The sequence below is a fragment of the Uranotaenia lowii genome, chromosome 3 (genome assembly GCF_029784155.1).
Source record: "Uranotaenia lowii strain MFRU-FL chromosome 3, ASM2978415v1, whole genome shotgun sequence".
In the NCBI taxonomy this organism is placed as follows: Eukaryota; Metazoa; Arthropoda; class Insecta; order Diptera; family Culicidae; genus Uranotaenia; species Uranotaenia lowii.
This window is the reverse complement of record NC_073693.1, coordinates 180,503,379-180,517,401: the sequence shown is the minus strand read 5'-3', so window position 1 is coordinate 180,517,401 and position 14,023 is coordinate 180,503,379. Positions and strand designations below refer to the sequence as shown.

General features: G+C 34.0%; 1 long non-coding RNA gene across 2 annotated transcripts; it reads left to right on the top strand.

Annotated features, from left to right (window-relative positions):
- Nucleotides 1–10,774: 10,774 nt before the first annotated feature.
- Nucleotides 10,775–11,633, top strand: LOC129750667 (uncharacterized). 2 transcript variants are annotated; one of them, XR_008738445.1, is made up of 3 exons: nt 10,775–11,040; nt 11,100–11,201; nt 11,305–11,633. It is a non-coding gene; the product is annotated as an uncharacterized LOC129750667 (long non-coding RNA). The 2 variants fall into 2 exon arrangements; XR_008738446.1 differs by having other exon boundaries at nt 10,776–11,036.
- Nucleotides 11,634–14,023: the final 2,390 nt, after the last annotated feature.

The following is a 14,023-nucleotide window of genomic DNA, read 5'->3' as shown; positions in this document are numbered from 1 at the left end:
TGACGTGACAGCAGAAAATACGATGCGCGTTGCAAAAAAAATCTTTTAATTTCCAAAATGATTAATGTTATCTTTCCCGAATATTTGTTTATCATTTCGACGTGTTGCAAAAATAATCAATTTCCTTAAAGAAGTATTAACCGTATCTTTCCGAAATGATATTTTATCCATATTAGCAAAGGCACATTTAGCCAAAACACAATGTGAAACGTTACTATTAAGGTAATCAGAACGGAATAATACTTAAGATTCATCGTATCATTTGATTATGCGGGTAGTCCGCTACTTTTTTGATGACAAATTTATTTTCTTACGGGATTTCTGTTGAAATAACGGATAAACAAACTCCACTAGATGCAATTATTCAAGCAGGAATGCTGATAAATGTTATTTTCTATGAAGTTATGGAGTTTTTAGAGCCGTAAGTTCTCCAGAAATAAAGTTAAAAAATAAATATTGAAACAAAAATGTAGCGGACTAACTAGCGAATAGCGTTTTAATGCCGACCTCTGGTATTATCATTTATATGTATCTGTAAACAAAGGGTAATCAAAACACAGTTTTTGAATGCTCTATTTCGATTACAAGCTAGATTTTCGAAGACTCTGATTAATATGTAGGATATTTTTTTATTTTGAGTTTTCATTGCCAGCATAAGATGTTGCCGGATCAGCGGAGTCGAAAGGGAAAGTTTACCAATGAAAGTTGCGGATTCCAGTACAGAATCCCCCGAAAGATGGCAGAATGCAAGCAATTTCTCCCGTTTTTTTTTTGGTTCAGCCGGGAACCGGAAGAAAACTACATTTTTAAATCCGGGGCAGGTTTTGTTACAACAATTTTTTGCCAAACACTCCATGATTGCACTTTTTTAAATTGATGCCAATAACAAAAAAAACAGCTTAGTTAAAACAACAGAGACCACTTCCGAAAAAAAAATAAACGTAACCAAAATTTAAGTCATGTGAAGTTTGAAGAAAAGCAGTGCTGCGCTCAAATGAAAGCAGGGTTGCTAAATGATTTATTCTTAAAAGGATCAGATTGCGTCTCTTTTGTTTTTATTACAGGCTCTTTAGATATCAGCGATTCCATTGCCAATAATAGATTAACGTATTTAGAGCACCAGTACCGGTGAGCAGAGATGCCAGGTCGTTTTGTCAAAAATCAGGACACCGCCAAGAAAAAATCAGGATTTTTCAGGACATCACCAAATTGGTGAAAACAAAATGCAGTTCTGCTTAGATTGCATAACTTAAGGCGAAATATAAGTGCTGAAGACACCTCGAAGTATGCAACTGAAGTAAGAATAACCTTGGCTGGCCTGCAGTTAATATCGAAAAACCTCATTTAAATCTCATTTGAATCGAAGAATCTCATTGGTTTAACTGGTTAAACTACTTTATTTAAGATTTGTTTGATGTTTTCATCATTTAACAAAAAATTTAGTTATGATTTGTATATTTTTTTAAAAATCAGGACAAATCAGGACATTTTAAGGGCAATTTTTCAAAAATCAGGACAATTCAACCTTTTTTGAAAAATCAGGACGGTCTCTCGAAAATCAGGACAAATCCTGATTAATCAGGACACCTGACACCCCTGCCGGTGAGTGCTATCCCAGGCAGTGTGCAAAATATTCGTTTCAATCATTGAAAGCCGAACGCAACACAAGCTGAAAGTCGCGCAACACCTATTCATGTCACAATGGGTGGTATGAAAAAAACCTTGTAATTGCTTTTGCTAAACTAAATCGAGCGGTCGCTTAAAGCAATTGCTTCGGTTGTTATGAATAAAGTTTTTTTGACAGCTGTTTTCTCAGTCAGGAGCTTTTACTTTTAGAACAAGCTAGTTTGGTATGAATAAAGCTCAAATCTGAAGCAATTGCTCGACAAATCTCCTAGCAATTGCTTTATTTTCTAAGCATGCTCGGTAGCAGACTTTTTCAATGAAAAATTCTTTAATAACGTCATGAATTTATCAAATTAGCAATATTTCACTTCAAAACAATTCAAAAAGGCATTTTCAACATGGATTAAGAAAATTCGAAGTGATAACCCAACTTTTTTCATATTCCTGTCGTTGGCTGATATGAATAAAGCTCTAGTAATTGCTTTTGCTATTTTCGAGCAGTTTTGTGAGTCAAATACTTCGAATGGCATGCATATTTTTAATCCGGAGCAGGTTGAAAGTAAATGTTTTTCTCTTCTTTTTCATATCTAGTCAAGAAAATGCTTTCAAATTTAGCCATTCTAAAGTTCGAGCTAAGTAAAAGCTATCGAAGTAATTGCTTTTTTCTTATTCATACCACCTGTTGTATAAAATCATTCGTCTAAGATAAAATTAAAAAAAAAATCAATTAGTAAATATTTCAAATTAAAAAAAATCTGGTTATAGTGGAAGAAGTCCCAATTGGCTCAAAGTAAGAAATAAATTGTGATAATTTAAAATATTATACAGATCTATCATTTTTATATAATTTTGTTATAATCCTAAGATTTAAAAAAATCTAAATTAAAATGCGCGCCTATTGCTATTTTTTTATACATCGGATTATCCCGATCCGAATACATGTGGAAGAGCTTATGATAAATATTAAAGTTAGGAAACTTTTCGTTTGACAATATTCGAATATGTTTTCATTTTTCTTTAAACATCAACATACGAGCACGCATTTACCAAAAAAAAAATTCCGGTCGTTCTTACACCCACCAACCGCTTAGTCGAGTTCAAGGCTACTTTAGCCGTACTTTTCAATTTTCTGATCGTCTTCTTTCATTTTATTTTAGAAAACTTCAGATTCTGCTGGTTGGATAGCTCTATTTTTCGAAGCAAAAGCTATGTTCTAAGACTTTATAGTACACATCCGCTAAGAAAATGTTTATTCATACCAAACTTAGCAAATGCTTTGGACTTTTGCTTTGATTGATTTCGAGCTAAGTAAAAGCTATCGAAGCAATTGCTGAACCTTATTCATACCACTAAATGAAGCTTTTCGACTTTCAAGCTCACATGAAGCCAGCATTGCTGTCAGTCTTTTCCAATGGAACGAATACTAGCTCGGCTTTCAGTTCAATAGGAATGAAAGCTGGATACCGCCTTTCAATTTTCGATGACTGTATGCGCTGTTCATAAATATTCATTTGAAAGGCAGTCATTTTCAGTCATGAAGGAATGAAAGAGCGCCAAGGAACGCTTGAATACAGCAACAACAACAAACACTACTGCGTGCGGCGGTGTAAAGGACATGATGCGGTGTATGCAAATTTGATTGCACCCAAGATTGTTTTGATGTGTGTTGCTTTCAGTGATTTTTTTTTTTTTTTTTTTTAAACGAACACAAACACATACTGGATCTCAATGAAACATGAATGTTTCCTCGAAAAGATTCCTTTTTTTCCTAATTCTAAGCGTACTTCTTTCGAGGATTTGATGGCTAGCATCTTACAAATGCTAAAACCACCAACCCACCGAAAGTGTACTATGTTTGCCGTGACCGGGATTCGATCTCACACCCCCTGACTTAGAAGACTTGAAGGCTATCCTCTACGCCACGGGCGGCGGCTTATCATGAAATAAGGAATTGTTTTGGTATACACATACGTTTATCTTTCCAATACAAGTAATATTTCATAGAAATACAAAATATAAACAACAAAACATTAAAAAATTTGTTGGTTATTTTTCGTTTTGAAAATTAATAAACTTCAAACTATGTCTTCAGTAGGCGACGGACTACGCGATTTCGATTACAGCTTACATATAAAACATCTCGTAGTGTAATTGTAATCAAACAAAACGAGTTTGGCTCCTTAAAGCCTAAAGGTATGAGCCGTTTCAAATAAAGAAATTAGCTTAGCTTAGCTTAGCTTGTTTGACTACTCATATCCACCTTAAATCATTAAGCTCGAAATGTTTCAATTAGTCTTCAACAATACAACCATTTTCTCATGGTTTTAATAAAAATATAAAACTATATTGTGTCAAATCATTCAATGCATTTCGAATTTCATGATAGCTGGCGTGGCTAAGTAGAACGAGTTCCACATTGCCAATGGTTGCTACTCCGTGATTGATTGAGGCCATCAATTTTGCACAAGGGCCAAAAGAATGCAGCTTGGGATTAGCAACTCATTCTCAATGTACAAAACTAATGCTCTCTCTTTCAAAAATGATCAATAACGGCGCCGGCCACGTCCTAGTAGTCAAAGGGGAATGAAGGTAGGATTGTTAGTAAGATACTTTTTTGGATCAACCATAAATCTGTTATTCCAGTTTTCTTCAAAAGCTTGTTTTGAAAAACTCTGAACAATGATAAGTCAGTATCACCAGCTATAGAAACCGTCTATACGTCTGCGAATCTATATTCAAGTATCTCAGGAAGGGTTGTGTTTGTAAGGGAGAGGTTTGGATCAGGAGCCATTTTTGGAAAATGGTACGATCTTCGTTTTACCTACACCTCCTATGCTCCTAGACATTTCCTGAGGAAACTCCTATTTACATCTACGAGGCATTATTAGTTTTAAAATTTAAAAAGAATTCTGAACACTCAAATAAATTGAAAATAATCTCTAACACATCACTTATTTTCAATACGAATCTTGTACCAAATAATGGGTTGTGTTAGTTAGCGAAAGGTAAACATCCATTTTGGTATGGTGCGATCTTTTGTGAGTGATCTTCATTTAAAAGTATATTCTAAATTTTAAGCTTTTTTCCCTTTCTGTTATCCCTGTGCAATTCTCTAATTTATAGAACGGCTTTTGAGATTTTATTTAACTCACCAACTATTTCAATATACTAAATCTTCACGAACAGATTGTATTCAAGAATTATATAACACTTTTAAATGATAAACATGATTTAAAGCTTTTATATGAAATTTAAAAAAAAATGAAATTTTGAATATTTTCTTTTGTGTGTGAACCGTTCTATAAATTGTTGAATTTGTTTCTAATCTTTGCCTCACAGCAATCAAATTCTATTATTAGTCCAGAATAACAATCATTAAAAATGAAATCACAGTAAATGTTGAAATACCGTACTTGAGAGGAGGATTAATTATTATTATAAACATTGTAAATATTTCAATAAATCGTTTTCAATTTGGAACTAATTCTCGTGTAAAAAATTTGTCGATTGCTTAGTAGCTCGATTGTTCTACTTTTGCATGGTTGATTGATTTATTTATCGATTGACTAAATGAACCATCGAATCATTGCAAACTTTACTAAATGTTTGCTGAAAAATATTTTTTTTATTATTTTGATAAAGTTATACCGAATACTAAATACTAAACTTAAAATTAAACACCAAATCTTGCAAATTAATGAGAAATTTTCGCTATTTAAATTCCAATCAAAATAAATTTTAAAAAATATTCTGATGCAGCTTAAATTAACTAACGACAGAACACTAATGAAACAAATAATGTCACATTTTCTGCAAAGCAAAAATGACACTTTGCATATATATAACCTGTTGTTGTCACTGAATTTAAACAAACGTTCTGCAAAATGCATTTCGCGGAATCGATGAATTTTGATACGCATGATGAGTTCAAAATATTGTCATTGAAGTTGAAATCCGAAGTTTTCGCGCTGGTGATCGGCAACCTTGCCAACTAGCGACGTTGTGAAATATCATTACTGGGAACGCTTTTGTAAAGTAATAACCAGCGTGCCTATACAGCTACGGGTGGTTGCAAATTGAGCAACAGTAGGCAAGGAGTACCAAACGTTTCACATTGGTGGGGGGTGGAGACGGAGCGCTTTTTGACAGCGAATTGTTCGCCTACCATGCCTATGATTACGATTGCCTGTCACAAGATGGACGATTCCGTGTATTCACGCAGAGTAAACTTGAATTTTGGAACGAATTAAATCTGACTTTGTTTCAAAACATTCATTTTTTTGAATCCAGCTCCTGTTTTTTTTTTGAATCAATGAATTATAGTTTTGATTGAAAATAATAATTTTTGAAAGAAAGAATAAATTTTTTGAATTGAATAACTTTGGACTTTGATTTCAAACAAATTCTTTGATTCAAAAGAAATTTGTTCAATTGCATATTTCTTTAGAAACAAAGTAAATTTGCTTTCAACCGAAGAAAAATGTTTTAAACTGAAAAGAATAATTTTTTGAAACAAAAACTTCAAACTTAGAAGATATTTTGCATTGACTTGCAAGAAGAACAGAAAACCGAAAAATCGAATAAAGTTCGGCCGCTCGTTTTAAAAATCAAACCAGTGAATCGGAGTAAGCTATAAATAAGGAGGATTCAGGGTGCCAAATTGTAAGTGTAAGTTGATAAATACTGAATATTTAAGTGAATTCAAGATTTTCTAAAACGCTTGTATAGTTACAGGACCACGGCCGACGGATAGATTTCCAAGTCTCTCGAACATGGAGAAAGCTGCGCAAAGTAACACCTCCCCAAATCCCGCGGTCGTATTTTTTTCGGCCCAATCTTCAACGGCAATCACCAGTCAGACCAGCCAGCAGCTGGAGTGGCTTTCGGAAGTTTATTAACCGGGCCACGGAGAATGCGAAACTTTGTCAACGATATCAAGGACCCTACTCGGTTATAGTGAACCAGTGTTTTATGTGTTGGTGAATAAAAAAGAATTTAAGAACTAAAATTGTATCTTTTTATTATTCAAACTCCTAATAGGAACTTCGAAACAACAGGGTAAAAATCTTCCAATTGGAATAAATGGAAAATGGTTCAATGAATAAATGCTTTTAAATCTATATCTAAATTACCTTTGAGCAAAGATAATAACTTTAAATCAAATGAAACTGGTTTTTGTATAAAAGCATTAATATGTTGAATCTAAGATTTTTCAAAAGAAAAAATCTTTGAAACAGAGGAAAATGCATTTGAACCAAAAGATTTTTTATTTAAACCAAAACCAAAGGAAAAAATCCTTTGTTTTTGCGGCACTTTCCTTTGAAATAAAAAATCTTTGATATAAGAACACACCCGAAGTTGTACACGTCCTGATAATAACTTGTCGCCAGTGAGTGTCGCCAGTAAATGTCGCCAGTGCTCATTGACGAAAACTCCGGTTTGGGGATTCAGCGACAATAATCCATTGCGTTTGTTAACTTACATAATCCACAAACTACACGCAGAGAAAACTTGGATTTTGAAACAAAATAAAACTGACTTTGATTCAAAAAATTCATTTTTTCGATTCAATCTCCTGTTTTCTTTGAATCAATGAATTATGGTTTTGTTTCAAATAAATAATTTTTGAAAGAAAGAATTAATTTTTTGAATCGAATTATTTTGGACTTTGATTTTAAACAAATTCTTTGATTCAAAAGACATTTGTTCAATTGCATTTTTATTGTCGCTGAATCCCCAAACCGGAGTTATCGTCAATGAGCGCTGGCGACATTTACTGGCGACACTCACTGGCGACAAGTTATTATCAGGACGTGTACAACTTCGGGTGTGTTCTTATACCAAAGATTTTTTATTTCAAAGGAAAGTGCCGCAAAAATAAAGGATTTTTTCCTTTGGTTTTGGTATAAGGTACACCGGGGTAAGTGGGGACGCGGGGTAAGTGGGGACGGTGGCTATTAAAACAATACTATCAACTATTTTTTCAAACTTTTAATGCAGAATGTTAAATTTACTTGTAATCTATCCAATAACTGTTAAAGAGATACGGTTCTGACAATAACGGATGTTTACGATGACTTTTCGTAAATTTTCTAATTTTAACTACGATGTGGAGTTGATGTGCATCTTTTTCAATCGCGAATTTCTCGTAAACTAGCTGGCTCTTGACGAAAAACTCTACATGGAAACAATCCTTACATTAGAAACAACCAGTTAGGAAAAGAAACGGCGATTAAAAATTAAGAAAAAAGAGTTTATTTTCAAAAATCTAAAATATTGTCTCCAAACCCTACCTGGGGTAAGTGGGGACGGCTTCATACATACTTGACGTTTAGATACTTTTTCAATTTTCTCTCCTTCATTCAATACATTTTAGCTTTATTTAGCATACGAACCATGAAAAGTTGGGAAAAAACTTGTGTTTTCTGGAATAAGCATATATTTTCGATAAAATCGGATATCGTGTGTTGCAACATAAATTACACACAATTATCACTACGATGAACTTTTTTTCAAAATTTTCGACGGTTCGAGCAATAAAGTAACGTATTCAACCAAGAAAACACAAATTTGTTGAAAATTTCCTGAGAAATCAAAGGGAAAATCTACCGTCCCCACTTACCCCATAAAGCGGGGTAAGCGAAAACACCAGCAGTCCATAACACTTCACGTGATAACTTTTTTCGCTTTTCGTCTATCAAGCTCATCCCTTCAGCATTTGTAAACAACATGTTCTGCATCACATTGAATGCGATTTTATCAAAATTGATCAATTGCTGATTTTTAAATGATTTTTTTAAGTTGAACTATACAAAAAACCGTCCCCACTTACCCCGGTGTACCTTAAATAAAAAATCCTTTGGTTCAAATGCATTTTCCTCTGTTTCAAAGATTTTTTCTTTTGAAAAATCTTAGATTCAAAATATTAAGGCTTTGATACAAAAACCAGTTTCATTTGATTTAAAGTTATTATCTTTGCTCAAAGGTAATTTAGATATAGATTTAAAAGCATTTATTCATTGAACCATTTTCCATTTATTCCAAATGGAAGATTTTTACCCTGTTGTTTCGAAGTTCCTATTAGGAGTTTGAATAATAAAAAGATACAATTTTAGTTCTTAAATTCTTTTTTATTCACAAACACATAAAACACTGGTTCACTATAACCGAGTAGGGTCCTTGATATCGTTGGCAAAGTTTCGCATTCTCCGTGGGCCGGTCAATAAACTTCCGAAAGCCACTCCAGCTGCTGGCTGGTCCGACTGGTGATTGCCGTTGAAGATTGGGCCGAAAAAATACGACCGCGGGATTTGGGGAGGTGTTACTTTGCGCAGCTTTCTCCATGTTCGAGAGACTTGGAAATCTATCCGTCGGCCGTGGTCCTGTAACTATACAAGCGTTTTAGAAAATCTTGAATTTACTTAAATATTCAGTATTTATTAACTTACACTTACCATTTTGCATCCTGAATCCTCCTTATTTATAGCTTACTCCGATTCACTGGTTTGATTTTTAAAACGAGCGGCCGAACTTTATTCGATTTTTCGGTTTTCTGTTCTTCTTGCAAGTCAATGCAAAATATCTTCTAAGTTTGAAGTTTTTGTTTCAAAAAATTATTCTTTTCAGTTTAAAACATTTTTCTTCGGTTGAAAGAAAATTTACTTTGTTTCTAAAGAAATATGCAATTGAACAAATTTCTTTTGAACCAAAGAATTTGTTTGAAATCAAAGTCCAAAGTTATTCAATTCAAAAAATTTATTCTTTTTTTCAAAAATTATTCTTTTCAATCAAAACTATAATTCATTGATTCAAAGAAAACAGGAGCTGGATTCAAAAAATGAATGTTTTGAATCAAAGTCAGATTTATTTCGTTCCAAAATTCAAGTTTACTCTGCGTGAATACACGGAATCGTCCATCTTGTGACAGGCAATCGTAATCATAGGCATGGTAGGCGAACAAAAAGCGCTCCGTCTACACCCCCCACCAATGAGAAACTTTTGGTACTCCTTGCCTACTGTTGCTCAATATGCAACCACCCGTAACTGTATAGGCATGCTGGTTATTACTTTACAAAAGCGTTGCCAGCAATGATATTTCACAACGTCGCTAGTTGGCAAGGTTGCCGATCACCAGCGCGAAAACTTCGGATTTCAACTTCAATGACAATATTTGGAAACGAAGTAAATTTTCTTTCAACCAAAGAAAAATGTATTCAATGCAAAGGAATAATTTCTTAAAATAAAAACTTCTAACTTAGAAGGTTTTTTGCATTGAGTAAAACGAATTTAAAACGGTTTGGCTGGTCGAGTGAAAATGTGCTGGATCAAAGTTAGCTTAGTTAGGAGGATTCAGGATAAAGTATGATAAATTTATGTTAAATAAAGAAAGAATATTGAAGATTTTCAATAGGTGCTTGAAATTTTACAGGACCACGGCCGATAGATGGTTTTCCAAGTCCCTGGATGCCTCAACCGAGGTGACACCGCTCCAATCCAGCGATCAGGTCCACGAAAATTTAAACCGGATGATTAGATTGAAGTGAACCAGTGTGTGACCCAGTGTTTCATTTATTTGTGAATAAAAATAAATTTTAAATTTGAAATCCTTTCTTTTTATTATTTGAAATTCCTAATAGGAATTTCAAAACAACAGAAAATAATGCTTCCAATTGGAATAAATAGAAAATGGTTCAATGAATAAATGCTTTAAAACCTAAATTAAATTACCTTGTGGCAAAAGAAAGCAACTTTGAATCAAAAGTAAATGTTTTTTGTTTCAAAGTATCAATATTTTGAATCAAAGATTTTTCAAAAGAAAAATTCTTTGAAACAAACGAAAATGCATTTGAAACAAAGAAATTTTTATTTATCCCAAAATCAAAGGAAATTTTCCTTTGTTTTCGCTGCACTTTCCTTTGAAATAAAAAATCTTTTCGCTGCGTGTAGGTGAAATAAAAAAATCTTTTTGGAACGTAGTATTCTGTTAAGTATTATTGAATAATGTTGTCTAAATATACTTTTTCTTACTACACCCAAAATAATTTAGAAATTGTTTCTACGGGATTTTTCACGTAAACTATGCTTTCTTAGCATCCGATCGATTTTACGTGCGAGTGTAGTAACATCTTCGATTCCACCTAACTTATTCGGGAATTTCACGTAAAATCTAAGAGAACGGTTAAAATGTTTTGAAATCAATTTTTCTTGAGCGTGTTTTGGTATGAAGACTGAAATTCTTATAAGAAAATCAACAGTCCTCAAACAGCAGTGCAGTAACCAAATTTCGCGCAATAGTTTTCGCGTGGAAAAAACAGAAACAAATTAAAATGCCACAACAGGAAGAACTGATTAGCAACAGAGTCACCTCTCGACGCATGAAGCGGCCAGAAAGGGGAAAACTCGAAAACCACGTAAGTAAGTGATACCAAAGTTCCTTTAATTTTTTGTAATTGCAATTAAAATTTGAATTCCAGAAACTACCGCTTCTGGAGGATAAAGCGCCTGCTTGGCCCATCCAATTTAGAAGAAAAATCGCTATTCGGTTTCCGGAATGGATCTCAGTGGGATCAGTGAAGGTTAGTATAGTTTTTTTTAGATGTTCCCGTTTCCCGTGAAATTAGAAATAAAAAGTGATAATTAATTTGATGATTTTTTCATTAATTACGGTTTATTCTCCAGGTAAACAAAAACAAAAGAAAACAGACAAGGATGAGGAAAACCAGACAATAGAAAAGCGAAGGAATTCCGGATTACAAGCAACCAAAAATTATGGCCGACCAATTTATTTCCTTCCCAGAGCTCGCCGGGAATACATGGAAGCAGTTGGCTTAATCAATCAAAAGATCCGGCTTAGGTAAAATTCGGAAGGTTTTGTTTTTAATTATAGCAGCATTATCTATAATAACAAGAATAAAAAGAAAAAATGAAATCGAACCAAACAGCTAGTTATTTTGATGTAATTACCAATTCAAATTTATTCCTATTTCGTTTAGATTCGATCAGAAAAAAATAATAATATTCAATACCGCATTACGTTGAGTTCATTAAAAATTCACGTAAAGTGTAAGTGAACTTCATGAGGCACAAATTCCTATTAGGGTGTGTTCACATATCTTATTCGTAGAAGCTACGTGAAAATCAATTGGATAAAAATTATGTAGTTTTTCACGTAGCCACGACGTGCAAATTATTTTGGGTGTAAGATTTCCATCAGAATAATATGAGGTACTTGAACTTATCACATATGTTAATTGACTGGATTAGTTGGTCTGTTTTGTAAAAATTAAATCGACAAATAAAAAAATCGATAATAACAACTCTAAGTTAAGATAAAAGTAAGTTTATAAAAATAAGAAAACCCCCAAAGGAACGGACTCACCAAAGAATTATCAAACGTCGATCTCCGCCGATGTACAAGGGATCTGGGGAACTCCATCGCTGTCCTGTGGTAGGCAACCAGGAATCGATGCTTCTTCAACTTTTGGGGGAGGTTAACGAAGGTATCCTGTTCAAACTGCAGTCACTTAATCACTTCCTGTGAAACAATTTCTTAGCACTTACTAAACCAAATTCATAAAATAATTTACATTTTGAAACATTTTAAATTCTTCAGTTTTCCGCTGTCAAAAAAACGTGTTAGCTCTGATCGCTCACAGCCTGCCAAGCCGTTTCAAATAAAGAAATTACAAAAAAAAAATCTCGTAGTGCATATTCATTCTGAATATGAAAGAAAAAAATATTCAGGAAGCGAAAATTTTCATCAAGGACCTTCAAAAAATTTCATGAAAAAACAACATCAATCATTTTCAATTGAATATGACTGGACCGGCTTTCAAATGAATTTGAAAGCATTTTGACAGGAAATGAATACGGTAGAAAGCTCCTTTACTTTGAAAGATACACGCTCTTTTTTTTAACTCAAAATTAAGTATGACCGAGGTTCAAAACATAGTTCGATTCTATGAACTTAGGGCATCTGTATTCGTGGTCTATTCTTGGGTCTAATTTGTACAAGAATTGAACCAAAGAAATTAGATCCGATCCAATGAAAATACTGGCAACTACACTCGTGTTCCATTAACTGTCAAACGGTTTAGAACTGCGTCAAATTGGATCCAAATCTCATCAGTTTTGGATCAATCCTTATGCCAGCTCTAAAAAAAGTTGGGTTGAAACTGGTATAATAGATCACCAGTGCGGTTGCTCGGCTCGGAATTTGGGTCTAAACCGGCTGTTTGGATCACGGATACAGGTGCTCTTAATGTTAAGTACCATTCTTCCTCCTTGCGATGGATCAAAACCACTGACCATACTGACTGGACACTCGATTTCGTTTTCTGGATAATTTTTCCAACAGTACGCAATGTCGATTCCAGAGTGCGCATCGATCGATTTGAAGAAACACGGAAAATAAAAAAAAGGTAAAATTTACCTTTTTGCGAGGTGAATTTTTTCCACCCCTCTTTCGAGGTAAATTTTACCTTTTTTTCATTCACCTAGCAAAAAGGTAAATTATACCTTTTTTCAATTCACCTAGCAAAAAGGTATATTTTACCTTTTTCGCATTCACCTAGCAAAATAGTAAATAATACCGTTTTCCCATTTACTGATTTAAAAGGTAAATGCTGGTTGGTTTGATTGGTTTCTTCAATAAGAATTAAAAAAAATACAAAATTCTATCAAAAATTATATTTATTGGAGATAAATAGGGACTGGTAATTCGGCTTCGCGTTCTTCCGAGCCGCCATGGCCGCTGAATACTCCTGCGTTGCGTACATTCATGACCTCCTCTGTTCGGCTAATCCGGTCAGGTTGGGCTTTTCCGGCTGGATGATGACGTGGAATACACCTATAAGCTCTATGGGTCGATCTGAAACAAAAGCAATGTATTATGACAAGAACCAGCACAACAAAATGATATCTAAGAAAACACTTACCATTCTATTCCGATTTTCACATAATATGCACAAAGCACAACTTGTTCCTGAATGACAAAACAGCTTAACCTCAATAAACGGGTTCGGCGAATAGTCACTTTTTTTCGAGAAGAATTGTACCGTTTTGTTTAGCTCAATCCAGGTCAACTTCACCTCGCGACGAGGTAAGTTTTACCTTATTTGGTTTTACCTTTTTTTCTAGGTGAATTATACTTTTTTATTCAGCTCAATTCAGGTCAACTTCACCTCGCTACGAGGTAAGATTTACCTTTTTTGGATTCACCTTTTTCCTCGGTGAATTGTACCTTTTTCCCAACCTCGATTCAGGTAAATTTTACCTCGCTGTGAGGTGAGTTTCACCTCGAAGAGGTAGAAGCTACCTTTTTGGCTTTCACGATCGTTTACCTTGGCTATCTCGGTAAATTTTACCTTTTTATTATTTTCCGTGAAATGCTATCCCA